At 48.8% G+C, this 15,721-nt stretch overlaps 2 protein-coding genes across 3 annotated transcripts in view; one reads left to right on the forward strand and one right to left on the reverse strand.

The window, feature by feature from the left end:
- The window catches only part of LOC141270496 (uncharacterized), a 462,326-nt gene that overhangs the window by 160,780 nt on the left and 285,825 nt on the right, over positions 1 to 15,721 (reverse strand). The gene's annotated exons all lie outside the window — the stretch shown is intronic.
- The window catches only part of LOC141271758 (uncharacterized), a 64,820-nt gene that overhangs the window by 809 nt on the left and 48,290 nt on the right, over positions 1 to 15,721 (forward strand). The gene's annotated exons all lie outside the window — the stretch shown is intronic.

Consider the following 15,721-nt stretch of genomic DNA (forward strand, 5'->3'; position numbering starts at 1 on the left):
GCCCCTGTAATCAGGTGACCGGATACAACTCACAGACAAACACAAAGTGTAAGTAACCAATATAATTATTTATGTCCCTAATATGGGGGAATTGTGATAACTATAGCAACAGTGAATAATGCAGAATAGGGAGATTACAAGGTGAAATCTAGAATATCAGATATACATGTATTCTCCATCTCACTCCAGCTGTAATCGCCGCCTCTAACCGTATGTTACTTTACTGACAAGGTTGATGGTCCGGACACATATAGGCCATTATGCTCTGCGGTGTGGAACACATAACTACGGACATGCGCAGTCACTGGTACGAGTGGTGCGGCAGCAATCAGTTCATGTGGGGTTTCAGTGTAAAGCGCGTCACTTCCGGACATGCACACAAGGTGATGGACATTATCGGACCTCTAGCTCATGAGAAGTAGCGAGGTGCAGTACATTATTGTAGACAGACTCCATTCTATATATCCTATGACATTTCACCTCTAGGAATGGGAATGGGTCTCCTAGTCTGGGGAGGGGTTTTGGATGAAGTGGGATATTTAAACATTGACCGCTGACTATTAGGCTCACTATGCTGAATATCATGAATTAACATCCCTGTGTCAAGCCTCCTGATGAAGCTGTTGGGGAAACGTGTTGAGGCGGATTATTGAAACATTCTCTGAGTACCATACCCTTTCCTTTATACAGTGGGGAAAATGAGTATTTGATACACTGATGATTTTGCAAGTTTTCCCACCTAGACAGAATGGAGAGGTCTGTAATTTTTAACGTAGGTGCACTTCAACTGTGAGAGACAGAATCTAAAAATAAAAAACAGAAAATCGCATTGTATGATTTTTACATAATTAATTTGCATTTTATTGCATGAAATAAATATATATTTATAAATAAATATAATATAATAGAAAAACAGAACTTATTTGGCACAGAAACCTTTGTTTGCAATTAGAGAGGTCAGACATTTCCTGTAATTCTTGGCAACGTTTGCACACACTGCAGCAGGGATCCATACAGATCTTTCAGGTTTGGGCTGTCGCTGAGCAACATTGACTTTCAGCTCCCTCCAACGACTTCCTATTGGGTCCAGGTCTGGAGACTGGCTAGGCCACTCCAGAACCTTGAAATGCTTCTTATGGAGCCACTCCTTGGTTGCTCTGGCTGTGTGTTTTGGGTCATTGTCCAGTTGAAAAATAAATGATGGTCCAACTAAACGCAAACCGGATGGAATAGCATGCCGCTGCAAGATGCTGTGGTAGCCATGCTGGTTCAGTATGCCTTCAATTTTGAATAAACCCCCAACAGTGTCACCAGCAAAGCACCCCCACACCATCACACCTCCTGCTCCATGCTTCACGGTGGGAACCAGGCATGTAGAGTCCATCCGTTCACCTTTTCTGCGTCGCACAAAGACACGGTGGTTGGAACCAAAGATCTCAAATTTGGACTCATCAGACCAAAGCACAGATTTCCACTGGTCTAATGTCCATTCCTTGTGTTCTTTAGCCCAAACAAGTCTCTTCTGCTTGTTGTCTGTCCTTAGCAGTGGTTTCCTAGCAGCTATTTTACCATGAAGGCCTGCTGCACAAAGTCTCCTCTTAACAGTTGTTGTAGAGATGTGTCTGCAGCTAGAACTCTGTGTGGCATTGACCTGGTCTCTAATCTGAGCTGCTGTTAACCTGCAATTTCTGAGGCTGGTGACTCGGATAAACTTATCCTCAGAAGCAGAGGTGACTCTTGGTCTTCCTTTCCTGGGGCGGTCCTCATGTGAGCCAGTTTCTTTGTAGCGCTTGATGGTTTTTGCAACTGCACTTGGGGACACATTCAAAGTTTGCCCAATTTTTCAGACTGACTGACCTTCATTTCTTAAAGTAATGATGGCCACTCATTTTTCTTTACTTAACTGCTTTTTTCTTGCCATAATACAAATTCTAACTGTCTATTCAGTAGGACTATCAGCTGTGTATCCACCTGACTTCTGCACAACACAACTGATGGTCCCAACCCCATTTATAAGGCAAGAAATCCCACTTATTAAACCTGACAGGGCACACCTGTGAAGTGAAAACCATTTCCGGTGACTACCTCTTGAAGCTCATCAAAAGAATGCCAAGAGTGTGCAAAGTAGTCATCAAAGCAAAAGGTGGCTACTTTGAAGAACCTAGAATATAAGACATATTTTCAGTTGTTTCACACTTTTTTGTTAAGTATATAATTCCACATGTGTTAATTCATAGTTTTGATGCCTTCAGTGTGAATGTACAATTTTCATAGTCATGAAAATACATAAAAATCTTTAAATGAGAAGGTGTGTCCAAACTTTTGGTCTGTACTGTAAATATATATATATTCCCGTACATCCTGTCTCCTTTGTAGAAAAGCACCCTCAAAGTATGATGTTTCCCCCCATCATGCAATAACCATCGCTCCACCATACCGCTGCACGACCAGCTCTACCCTCACCTACTGTATCCTCACCCATTCCTTGTAGATTGGGAGCCCTCGCGGGCAGGGTCCTCTCTCCTCCTGTGCCAGTCGCTGACATGTTTGTTCAAATTATTGTACTTGTTGTTTGCTATGTATACCTCTTTTAAACATGTAAAGCGCCATGGAATTAATGGCGCTATAATAATATATAATAATATTTAATCACCGTAAGGGCACATTAGACATTACACTATATACATAAGGGTTTAATATACATAATGGTCAGAGATGCAAACAAAATAGTAGGGGTACAAAAGATATAAAGCAGTTATTAAGAGTCAGTTACCAGTCAGATGGAAGGGCTGCCACATGGGAGGCTTGTGGGGCGCTCTCTATTTGTTGCAGGACTTTTCCCAAACGACATGTCATCACGACCCACCCCAGGAAAAAGACAATGGAGCTAGGGCTGCTGGAGCTCTTAAACCCTCTGGGTCACTCCCTTTCTGCCCCCTAGCTGGACCTGAATCTCCACCCCTGGCCTCTCTCAGCTAAAAACTAAAAATACTTCTTTACTGGACGGTCCTAGGGAGCTGGTTCTAGTGTCATCGGATCCAGCCGGGCACCTGCTTTGCCGGGATACCAAGCACAGGGCCCTGGGGGCTGCCGCAAGGCTGTGCCATCTATCTCCCTTTCCCTACATGCTGGACTGTACTGAAAGCCAAGGTGACATTCATCCGGTTTGTGTGTTTCCAAAAATCTATTTGGTGTATCACTGAGATGTATCGTATTCTCATAACTCAGTGTTGAATTTTAATTGTCTGACACACAGGACCGCATGGCTTCTAAGCCACAGGGGGTCTTCCTGTGCAGCTCCACAGCTGCTGTGAGGTATTTGTCAATCCCAGCCTCTCGGCCCCCTCCCTTGCAGAAGTGTTTCTGTTTTACATTTGTAGACCTCTATCATCCCACCAAAAAGGTCACAAAGATTGACATGGGATAATCTTGAATATTCTTCACAAGGTGCAATTAATACAGATAATGAATGCAGAATAGGAGGGCTTATTAAAGAAAAACTAACAGGTCTTTGAGAGCCAGAATACTTGCTAGATGGTAGGTGATCAAATACTTATTTCATGCAATAAAATGCAATTTAATTTTTTAAAAATCATATAATATAATTTTTTAAAAATCATACAATGTGATTTTTCTGTTTTTTATTTTTAGATTCTGTCTCACATAGCTGCTGAATCTCTACGCTATATAAGAGATCAAGCTGCTAAAATTGAAAGTCCCTTAGTGGGACAAAGTGTAAAAGTAAAAAAAGTGCCAGAAAGTGAAAAAAATAAATAAAAAAAACCTGTAAAAATATGAAAAAAAAATAATCCCCCCAAAAAATAAAAATATACTGTACCATAAATAAAGATTATCATGAAAAAAAACAATAAAAGTACACATATTTGGTATCACCGTGTCCGGAACGACCTGACCTAAAAAACTGTCCCACTAGTTAACCCCTTTAGTGAACACGGTGTTAAAAAATAAATAAATTAAAAGAAAAAAACGAACCAAAAAACAATGCTTTATCATCATACCGCCAAACAAAAGATGGAATAAAACGTGATAAAAAAAGATGAATGTAAATAAAAATGGTACTGCTGAAAACCTCATCTTGTCCCGCAAAAAACAAGCAACCATACAGCTCCATCAGCTGAAAATTAAAAACTTACAGCTCTCAGAATAAAGCGATACAAAAAAATTCTTTTTTCTATAAAATAGTTTTTGCGTAAAAGCGCCAACACATTCAATAAATGATATAAATAAAGCTGCCTTATCAATTTAACACATGCGGAACGGCATAAAAAAAAAACAATTCCTGAATTGCTGGTTTTTGTTCATTCTGCCTTCCAAAAATCGGAATAGAAATTGATCAAAAAATGTCACGTGCCTGAAAATGGTACCAATAAAAACATCAACTTGTCCCGCAAAAAACAAGGCTTCATACGATTCTGTTGGCCGAAATATGGAAAAATTATAGCTCTCAAAATATGGCAATGCAAAAACTAGTCTTTGTGTGACAGCTGTCAATCATAAAAACTCAGTATAAATCTGGCATCGCTGTAATCGCACCGACCCGAAGAATAAAGTCGCCCAATCACTTACACTGCATGAGGAACGGCATAAAAATTAAACTCTAGGGGTTAAGGTTGTGTTGGTTGGGCTTTTTTCAAAAGTAAAGAAAAAAAAAATTACGATATGGTGACTAGTGTTGGTTGAGCGCAAGTGCTTGCTACTTGAGTTTGCATCGGGTGCTCGGGTATGCACAGAGTATCGCGGGTGCTCTAGTCTCCGTCCCATATGTTTCACAGCTGTTATACGGCTAAAAAAACCTTGTGGGGATTGTCTGCCATGCACGAGCAATCCCCGCATGTTTTTTTTGGGTGTCTAATAACCTTGAAACATGCGGGGCGGGGACTCGAGCATGTCACTTGAGCACCCATGATACTCTATGCATACCCGAGCTCCCGAAGTATACTTGTTGCATACCCGAGTACCCGATGAAAACTCAAGTAGCGAGCACTTGCGCTCAAGAGTAATGACAACTTATTCAATATGATGACCCAATGTTATCAAATTCTGTGTCATACCTCTGAGTTCAAAATTTTCACTATTCCCTTGATAAAATCCTTGAGGGGTCTAGTTTCCAAAATGCAGTTACTTGTGGGGGTTTCCACTGTTTAGGCGCATCAGGGACTCTCCAAACACGACATGGCGTCCACTCTCGATTCCAGACAATTTTGCGTTCAAAAAGTCACACAGTGCTCCTTCCCTTCTGAACCCTGCCGAGTGCCCAAACAGTGTATTTTTCCCATGTATGGGGCATCAGCGTACTCAGGAGAAATTGCACAACAGTTTTTGGGATCCATTTTCTCCTCTTACCCTTGTGAAAATAAAAAATTGGGGCTAAAAGGTCATTTTTGTGGAAAAAGTTTCATTTCTTTCTTTTTTTTTTCTCTTCATGGCTCTACGTTATAAATGTCTGTGAATCACCTGGGGGTTCAAGGTGCTCACCACACATCTAGAGAAGTTCCCTGAGGTGTCTAGTTTCCAAAATGGTGTCACTTATGAGGGATCTCCACTGTTTAGGCACATCAGGGGCTCCCAAAACGCGACATAGCGTCCGCTGATTGTTCAAACAAATTTTACATTCAAAAAGTCAAATGGCACTCCTTTCCTTCCGAGCCATGCCGTGTGCCCAAACAGTGTTTCTCTAATAACCTCCCATGACAGCACACAGGAGGATGTAACCCCACCCTAATAGGGACCGGAAATAGGGGAGGTTTAAATAGCCCCTCCCACATCCTCCCTCCATTGTTATTTCCAGTCCCTATCAGGGATGAAGAGGTCATCCCCGGTGTGCTGGGCCGGCGACAGGCACTGGGGGAAAGTTACTAGCCGGGCAGCGGAGGATCGAGAGGTCTTTACCTCTCCTCCTCAGGGCGCTGCTCCCGTCTCCTCCGGATTCGGGACCCCCTCCTGCAGTTCGCGCTCTCGAGCAAAGTCTGCAGGATCTTCTGACCGGAGGCCTCTCTGAGTTCTCCAGTCCATCTCCTCCTTCTCCTCTCCCCCGCTGGATGCGCGGGCGATGCCTGCTTCAGGATGTGGGGTGCACACCGCGGCGCCGGAAGTGACGTCGGACGCTGGGCGGTGGATGACGTCACTTCCGGCAGTTTGCGTTCCACTGTGGACCGCATCAAAAAGCTATGGGGGAAAAAGAGCGGAATGCTGCCTGTGATCAGAAATCTTCACCTGGACACCGGGGGAGGAGCCCTCTAAACAGAGGGAGGCGCTGGTCCGGTCGCCCATAAAAGGAGCCCTGGACAGGAAGACATCTACAGGTAGGACAAAACCATGTCTATTGAAGCTTCTCGCTCTGCATCTGTAGAACCCAGTGCCGGTCTGGTCCCAGTAAGTATGGCACTGGTAGTTCATCTCCCAGATGCAGGAAATAGTGAATATAGCTCCCCTTAAACCGTCACGCAGATGTCCCATCTGTACAAAAAAAAACTATCGTCCTCCCATAGAAAACCCCTATACAAGGACTGTACGAAGAAGATTATCAGGCAGGAACAACCTTCCTTAATGGAGGAGATAAAGGAGATTGTACGTCAGGAGATCAAATCCTCCTTAGCCTCGGTCACTCTCCCTACGCCCTCACCTAGTCAGGGTTCTACATCTACTCCCTCAGCAGCCAAAAAGAGGAAAATTAGCCTGCCAGAGGGAGGGGAGGAAGACTCTCAAGATGAGATATATATCTCGGAAGATCTTCCAGAGGAAGGTGAACTAAGTCCAACCCCTGATAACTCCCAACGAGAGAGATATTACTTTCCATCAGATAGCTTGGAGGAACTGATCATGGCAGTAAGGAGAACTATGGACATCGAGGAAGAAAAAGTGCCCCAAACAGTACAGGGTCAGATGTTTGGGGGGCTACTTTCCAGGAAAAAATTGGTGTTCCCTATACACCAGAGTGTTAGGGATTTAGTCTTAGAGGAGTGGGAATCTCCAGAAAAGAGATTAACTACCCCTACAGAGTTAAGGGATAGATTTCCTGTAGACAATGAGACGACAGATGCTGGTCTGAAGTCCCAAGAGTGGATATCCAAATTGCATGAGTAGCAAAGAAAACCGCACTGCCCTTTGAAGATTCCTCTCAATTAAAAGACCCCTTGGAACGCAAAATGGAGGGACTACTCAGAAAATCCTAGGAGACCTCGACAACACTATTAAGCACCAATGCAGTCTCTACGGGCGTAGCTCGATCATTGGCTTGTTGGCTAGATCAACTGGAGGAACACTGTAACGGGTCTGGGAGGTGGAACCTCTGAGCTACTATACAAAGGGGCCGTCCTTGTAAGGAAGCGGGTGGCTCCCAGGGAAGGTGGGCAGGTAGTCACGGCAAGTGACAGGAACAGTCTCTGGGTAGAAGGGCAGGAGGTCACGGCAAGTGACGGGGACAGTCTCTAGACAGGCGGATAGTCACGGCAAGTGACAGGGACATTCTCTGGGTAGAAGGGCAGGAGGTCACGGCAAGTGACGGGGACAGTCTCTTGACAGGCGGGAGGTCACGGCAAGAGACAGCAGGATAAGAGTCACTAGACTGGCAGGTGGTCACGGCAAGTGACGGCAGAGCCTCCAGGTAGGCTAGCAGACGGGTAGCAGGTGAGCGCTCCCAGGTGAGCGGGTAAGAGTCTCTCGGCTGGCTGGCAGGTGGTCACGACAAGTGACGGCAGAGCCTCCAGGTAGGCTAGCTGGCGAGTAGCAGGTGAGTGCTCCCAGGTGAGCGGGTAATAGTCTCTCGGCTGGCTGGCAGGTGGTCACGGCAAGTGACGGCAGAGCCTCCAGGTAGGCTAGCTGGCGGGTAGCAGGTGAGCGGGTAAGAGTCTCTCGGCTGGCTGGCAGGTGGTCACAGGCAGGTGTCAGGCAGCTGCTTCCTGAACCGCAGGCAGACTGGTCCATAGACAGACTGGTGGATGCTGGTAGGCAGACTGTCGGACCGCAAGGAAAGCAAGCAGGTAGACAGAGCTGGAAAACAGACTGGCAACGGAACCTGAGGGCTGAAGCAGAGGTGAAAGGCTTTGCAACAACTTTGCTCGGGCACCTCCATTTTGGAGGAGGTGCCTTATATATGGGAGCTCCACCGGCAATTGGCCGGGGACTCCTTAGGACGGCGCGCGCGGCCCCTTTAAGAGAGAGGGAGCGCGCGCGCGCCCTAAGCACAGTGCCTGGGAAGCGGCGAGCGCTGCCAGCAGCGCGGGAAGAGGACGCTGAGGACGGAGCAGGGAGGTGAGAGGAACGGCGTCTCTGCCTAGCAGGAGGCAGGGACTCCGACGCTACAGTACCCCCCCTTTAGGCCCCCCCTTTTTTAGGCCGGAGAGAAATTTATCAAGGATGAGCGGGGCATGTATGTTCTCCCGGGGCTCCCACGTTCTCTCCTCAGGACCAAACCCCTTCCAATCCACAAGAAAAAAGGTCTTTCCTCTTACCCTTTTGGTGGCCAGAATGCTCTCTACCTCAAACTCGTCCTCAGCGGAAACCGGAGCAGGAGGCGTACCTGTAGATTTGGAAAAAGAGTTAAGTACCACATGTTTGAGGAGAGATACATGGAAGGAGTTCGTGATCCCCAAGTTGTCCGGGAGTTTCAATTTATAGGCCACCGGGTTGATTTGTTTGATACCTTCCAGTGGGCCGATGAACCGAGGCCCTAACTTGTAGGAAGGAATCTTGAGCCGGACATACTTGGACGAGAGCCAGACTTTATCTCCAGGACGGAATTGGGGCGGATCCAGACGTCTTTTGTCAGCCTGTTTCTTCATCCGCTCGGAGGACTGATCTGGTACTCTCCCAAATGGAGGAGAATTCGCTAACAAGAGATTCCGCGGCCGGATTATCCACCGAGGCAGAGACGAGAAACGGGATCCGAGGATGTTGACCGTAGACAATAAAAAACGGGGACTTGGAGGAAGACTCGCTCTCGTGATTGTTATAGGAAAATTCGGCCCACGGTAAAAGATCCACCCAGTCGGAATGGTGGGCATTAACAAAGTGCCGGAGGTAACTGGTTAAATTTTGGTTGATCCCCTCTACTTGACCATTGGACTGTGGGTGATAAGCAGAGGAGAAGTCCAAGGTGACCCCCAGCAGTTTACACATGGCTCTCCAGAAGCGAGAGGTGAACTGAACTCCTCGGTCGGATACGATGTGGAGAGGGAGACCATGAAGACAGAAAATATGATGGATAAAGTCTTTAGCCAATTCAGATGCAGATGGAAGACCCGGCAGGGGAATGAAGTGAGCCATCTTAGAGAAGCGGTCAGCGACCACCCAGATGACCGTACAACCAGCAGAGACAGGGAGATCCGTTATAAAGTCCATGGCTATATGCTGCCACGGGGCAGCAGGTATGGGAAGAGGCAGAAGGCGGCCGGCTGGCAGATGTCTAGGAACCTTGTTGCAGGCGCAGGATGCACAGGCTGAGACAAAGTCTATTACGTCCTTGTGCAGGGTAGGCCACCAGTAATGCCGGGTAATAAGCAGGAGGGTCTTTTTCTGGCCAGCATGGCCAGCTAGCTTAGACGAATGTCCCCAGTGTAGGACTTTCTTACGATCAGGTACTGTTACGAACGTCTTACCAGGTGGAAGACGATTTAGATCCACGGGAGCCACCAGCATTACCTTGGCGGGGTCGATGATGTGCTTTGGCTCCTCCTCTAGATCGGAGAACAAAAAGGATCGGGACAAGGCATCAGCTTTGATATTTTTGTCTGCCGGGCGAAAATGAAGAATGAAATCAAAGCGGGCGAAGAACAAGGACCACCGAGCTTGGCGCGGGTTAAGTCTTTGGGCACTCTGGAGATAAGCCAAGTTTTTGTGATCCGTGTAGATTATTACCGGGTGAAGAGCCCCCTCGAGCAGGTAACGCCACTCCTCCAGTGCCAACTTAATGGCTAACAATTCTCGGTCTCCTATAGAATAATTGCGCTCAGACGAGGAGAAGAGTTTGGAGAAGAAGCCGCAGGTTACCATTCTTCCGGAAGACGACTTTTGGGTGAGCACCGCTCTGGCTCCAGAGGAGGAAGCGTCTACTTCTAAGAAGAATTGTTTGTTGCTGTCCGGATGGTGCAGCACAGGAGCGGAGGAGAAAGCTTGTTTCAAAGACAGGAAGGCCTCCTCTGCCTCGGGCGGCCATTCTTTGGGATTAGCGCCCATACGGGTGAGCACAGAGATGGGGGCAGTCCGGGAAGAGAAGTGCGGAATGAAGAGGCGGTAGTAGTTGGCGAAGCCCAGGAACCGCTGGATAGCCTTCAACCCCTCCGGTCGGGGCCATTTCTGGATAGCAGAAAGTTTCTCAGGATCCATTCGTAGACCGGTCTGAGAGATGATGTAGCCCAGAAATGGAAGCGAGGTCTGCTCAAAGAGGCACTTCTCAAATTTTGCGTAGAGGTGGTTTTGCCTGAGCCTGAGCAGGACCTGACGAACGTCCCTCCGGTGTGTGGGGAGATCCGGAGAGAAGACCAAGATGTGGTCCAGGTATACCACCACGCAGGAGTAGAGAAGGTCACGGAAGATATCATTGACCAACTCTTGAAAGACGGCGGCAGCATTACAGAGACCAAAGGGCATTACGAGGTATTCATAGTGGCCGTCCCGGGTGTTGAATGCCGTCTTCCATTCATCCCCCTGACGGATACGAACCAGGTTATAGGCCCCACGGAGATCCAGCTTGGTGAAGATTCTAGCACCCCTCAGACGGTCAAATAATTCGAGAATGAGCGGAAGGGGGTATTTATTCTTCACCGTGATCTGGTTAAGGCCTCTATAGTCTATGCAGGGACGGAGTGAGCCGTCCTTTTTAGCGAAGAAGAAGCCTGCTACCGCCGGGAAGGTAGATTTCCGGATAAATCCCCGGGCCAGGTTCTCCTCGATATATTCAGACATGGACCGGGTCTCCGCAGCGGACAAAGGGTAGATACGCCCTCGGGACGGAGTAGCGCCAGGTACCAAGTCGACGGGACAATGGTATGGTCTATGAGGAGGTAATGTCTCTGCTTCCTTTTTATTAAAGACATCAGCATAAGACCAATAGGGTACCGGCAGGCCGGGTAGATTGGCTGGGGGAGGAGAAGGACGGACAGGACGAACGGGAACTAAACAAGTCTTATGGCAGTCCTGTCCCCAGCGAAGGACTTCTCCGGTCTGCCAATCAAGCACGGGTGCATGTCTCTGGAGCCAAGGTAGGCCAAGCAAAAGGGCATGAGAAAGTCCAGGTATAACATGAAAGAAGATGCTCTCAGAGTGCCGCATTCCCACCTGCAGAGTTATGGGTTCGGTGATAAGTTGGATGGGATGCGGTAAGAGACCCCTGTCCACTGAGGCGACAGATAAGGGTTCGGCCAGAGGTTTGGTGGGAATGCGGTATTTCTCTACCAGGGACTGAGAAATGAGATTTCCGGCAGCTCCAGAGTCAAGTTGAGCTAGTTCAAAGTAACGGTTCTCCCCGTAGATGATAGAGACCGACAGCATCAGAGATGGAGAGGGTTTACTCTGGTCTAGGACGACCTCTCTGAGCGATCCTAGACACAGGTGTTTCCCGACCTCTCCGGGCAGGAACGGATCCGGTGCTCCTTACTGCCACAGTAGAAGCAGCTCCCCTCGGCACAGCGTGACTCTTGACGGGTTTTGACCATCTTGGTCTGGTCGACCTGCATAGGCTCGGGTGAGTGCGCCTGGGGAGTAACAGAAGAAGTGACGGGATTCTGGAAGGTAGGAGCAAGGCGAGGAAACCTCCTCTCACGGGTGACCTCTTTGGTACGCTCCTGGAACCGGATGTCAATCCGGGTGGCAAGTGTTATTAAGTCGTCGAGAGTGGTAGGAATGTCCCGACTGGCAAGTTCATCTTTAATCTGGCCGGATAGACCCTCCCAGAAGACGGACACCAGGGCGTCGTTATCCCAGGCAAGCTCAGAAGCAAGGGTACGGAACAGTATGGCATATTGGCCCACGGTGAGACTCCCTTGACGGAGGCGTAGCAGAGATGAGGCGGATGAGGTCTTTCGTCCTGGTTCGTCAAAGACTTTCCGGAAGGCCGTGAGAAAGGCTGGCAGGTTGGATACCAGGGGGTCTCCTCTCTCCCATAGAGGATTTAGCCAGGCCAGCGCCTCCCCAGTGAGATGGGACATGATGAAGGCCACTTTGGCTCGGTCGGTGGAAAACTGGTGTGCCAAAAGTTTGAAGTGGAGGGTGCACTGGTTAATGAAGCCCCGTGCCTGACCGGGATCTCCACCAAAACGAGGCGGGGCAGAAAGGCGGGGACCGGGAAGAGATGCCATGGTATTGATGGGCAGCGGCGCTGCCGGGGTAGTAGTTGTGCGAGTGGAAGCAGCTCCCGATGAGGTAGTCAGTGTGTCCAGGCGGGAATGAACACTACGCAGGTGGCCCAAGATGGAGTGCTGTTGGGACCTCTGACGGGAAAGTTCATGACATAGGTCCGAGAGCGAGGGAGCTTGGGTGCCACCGGGTTCCATGGCCCGAGCAAACTGTAACGGGTCTGGGAGGTGGAACCTCTGAGCTACTATACAAAGGGGCAGTCCTTGTAAGGAAGCGGGTGGCTCCCAGGGAAGGCGGGCATGTAGTCACGGCAAGTGACAGGAACTGTCTCTGGGTAGAAGGGCAGGAGGTCACTTCAAGTGACGGGGACAGTCTCTAGACAGGCGGATGGTCACGACAAGTGACAGGGACAGTCTCTGGGTAGAAGGGCAGGAGGTCACGGCAAGTGACGGGGACAGTCTCTTGACAGGCGGGAGGTCACGGCAAGAGACAGCAGGATAAGAGTCACTAGACTGGCAGGTGGTCACGGCAAGTTACGGCAGAGCCTCCAGGTAGGCTAGCTGGCGGGTAGCAGGTGAGCGCTCCCAGGTGAGCGGGTAAGAGTCTCTCGGCTGGCTGGCAGGTGGTCACAGGCAGGTATCAGGCAGGTGTCAGGCGGGTATCAGACAGGTATCAGGCAGGTGCTTCCTGAACCGCAGGCGGACTGGTCCATAGACAGACTGGTGGATGCTGGTAGGCCGACTGTCTGACCGCAGGGAAAGCAAGCAGGTAGACAGAGCTGGAAAACAGACTGGCAACGGAACCTGAGGGCTGAAGCAGAGGTGAAAGGCTTTGCAACAACTTTGCTCGGGCACCTCCATTTTGGAGGAGGCGCCTTATATATGGGAGCTCCACCGGCAATTGGCAGGGGACTCCTTAGGACGGCGCGCGCGGCCCCTTTAAGAGAGAGGGAGCACGCGCGCCCTAAGCAGAGTGCTCGGGAAGCGGCGAGCGCTGCCAGCAGCGCGGGAAGAGGACGCCGAGGACGGAGCAGGGAGGTGAGAGGAACGGCGTCTCTGCCTAGCAGGAGGCAGGGACGCCGACGCTACAAACACCTAGTTTCAGGCACCCCTAGAGAAGACATCTTGGCATCCCTACCGCTTCTACAGAAAGCTACGGGGCTTTTAGCAGACGCCTCTGCAGAATCCGTGAGAGTGGCGGCAAGAGCATCTGGGCTATCAAACTCTGTAAGAAGGGCCCTATGGTTGAAATCCTGGAACGGCGACGTGGCATCAAAAATGAAGTTGTGTTCCATCCCCTTTAAGGGGAAATACATGTTTGGGCCAGCCCTAGATGATCTTCTAGAGAAGGCTTGAGACAAGAAGAAGGCCCTCCCGGAACCTAGGAATGTGAAGAAGTGGCCCTTTCATCCCTCCCAAGAGCAGATCCCTCAATATAGGGGTAAAGGCAAAACAGGACGATGGAGCTACCCAAAAGGTAGAGGAGGCAAAAATCTTTTTCTCTCCCAAAACCAGCGTCAGAACAGACCATGAAGTCAGGACAGTCAGGGGCCACATCTCGAATTTTCTCCCTCAGTGGAAAGAAATCTACTCAGACCCATGGGTCCTGAGGGTTGCTGAGTTCGGAGTAAAAATAAATTTCTCCTCCTATCCTCCAGAGAGGATAAGGTTAACACCGCTCTCCACTCAGAGTCATCAGGCCACCCTGATATCCGGTCTTACAGACCTATTGTCCTCAGGGGTGATATCCCTGGTTCCTACAAGAGAGATAGGCACAGGACATTATTCCAGACTCTTCCTAATAAAAAAACCAAATGGCTCACACCGAGTTATAATCAATCTAAGGCCACTGAATCAGTATATCCTCTACCAACGATTCAAGATGGAATACATCCGGTCGACGGTCCCCCTGATAGGACAGGACCATGTCATGGCCACAATCGACCTCCAGGATGCATATTACCACATCCCCATACATCCACTTCACAGGAGGTTCCTAAGATTCTCAGTGGCTCAAGAGGATCAAATAGTCCACTATCAATTCAATGTTCTCCCATTTGGAATTTCATCAGCCCCACGAATATTTACAAAAGTCATGGCAGAAGTCATGGCTTATATCAGGGGTTAGAACATTTCAATAGTACCATACCTCGACGACATGTTATTAATCGGGCCCTCAGTACCAGTACTCCGAGAACATCTACAGTTGACCACTCAGATCCTATCGTCTCTGGGCTGGTTAGTGAACCAGAAAAAATCAGATATGGTTCCCTCCATGACAAAAACATTTCTAGGAGTACTATTGGATTCCCACAGCCAGACGTCATTCCTGCCCAAACAAAAACAGGTCATGATAAAAGCAAAAATCAATGTCCTAATGAGCAGAAGATCCGTATCATTAAGAGACGCCATGTCGGTCCTCGGGTCTATGACATCCTGTATTCAGATGGTGGCCTGGGCTCAGGCGCATACCCGAACATGACAGACCCACATCCTTACATCCTTACGAATTGGGACGGATCCCCACGCTCTCTGAACAGGAGAATCTCTATACCACCACGAGTAAGGACCTCTCTATTCTGGTGGCTGAACGGAAAAAATCTGAACAGAGGAGTACCATGGATCCAGAATCCGCTGGTAACCATAAAGGTGGATGCCAGCGAAAAGGGATGGGGAGCCATGGTCTCCCAAGAGCTATTCCAGGGTATATGGACCAAAGAGGTGAGCCAACGCTCATCAAATTTCAGAGAACTAAAAGCCGTAGAGGAAGTCCTCAGAGCCGCAGAGCCTCTGGTCCAGAAATCTCACATTCAGATATTTTCAGACAATATCACCAGGGTAGCCCACCTTCTTCATCAAGGGGGCACAAGATATGAAAGCTTAAAAGCAATCTCGGCAAGAATATTCTCCTGGGCCGAAGAACATCTTCTTCTATCCTTGTCGGCTCCTCATATCAAAGGTTCAGTCAATATCCAGGCCAACTTCTTAAGCAGAACAAAGATTCATCCAGGAGAGTGGAGCCTAAACCCAGACGTCTTCCAGATGTTAGTCGAGAGATGGGGCTATCCAGAGGTAGATCTCTTCACCGGCACCAGAACACGAAAGTACCTCAATATTTCTCCCTGGATCCAAACGACCCTTGCCTGGGCGTGGACACATTCGCTTACAAATGGGAATTCAAACTAGCGTATGCCTTTCCCCCACTACCAATCCTTTCAAAAACCTTACAGAAGACCGAAGGGACCAGAGTAATCCTAGTGGCCCCTCGCTGGCCAAAAAGAAGTTGGTTCGGAACGTTAACCAGTCTGAGTGTGGAGAGCCCTCTAATCCTTCCTCCCATCAAGGATCTCCTTCTCCAGGGACCGATTCACCATCTGGATCCCGAGAGACTACACCTAACTGCCTGGCTT

The sequence above is a fragment of the Phyllobates terribilis genome, unplaced genomic scaffold, assembly GCF_046119375.1.
Source record: "Phyllobates terribilis strain yellow unplaced genomic scaffold, ASM4611937v1 Scaffold_5__5_contigs__length_657084704, whole genome shotgun sequence".
NCBI classification, from domain to species: domain Eukaryota; kingdom Metazoa; phylum Chordata; class Amphibia; order Anura; family Dendrobatidae; genus Phyllobates; species Phyllobates terribilis.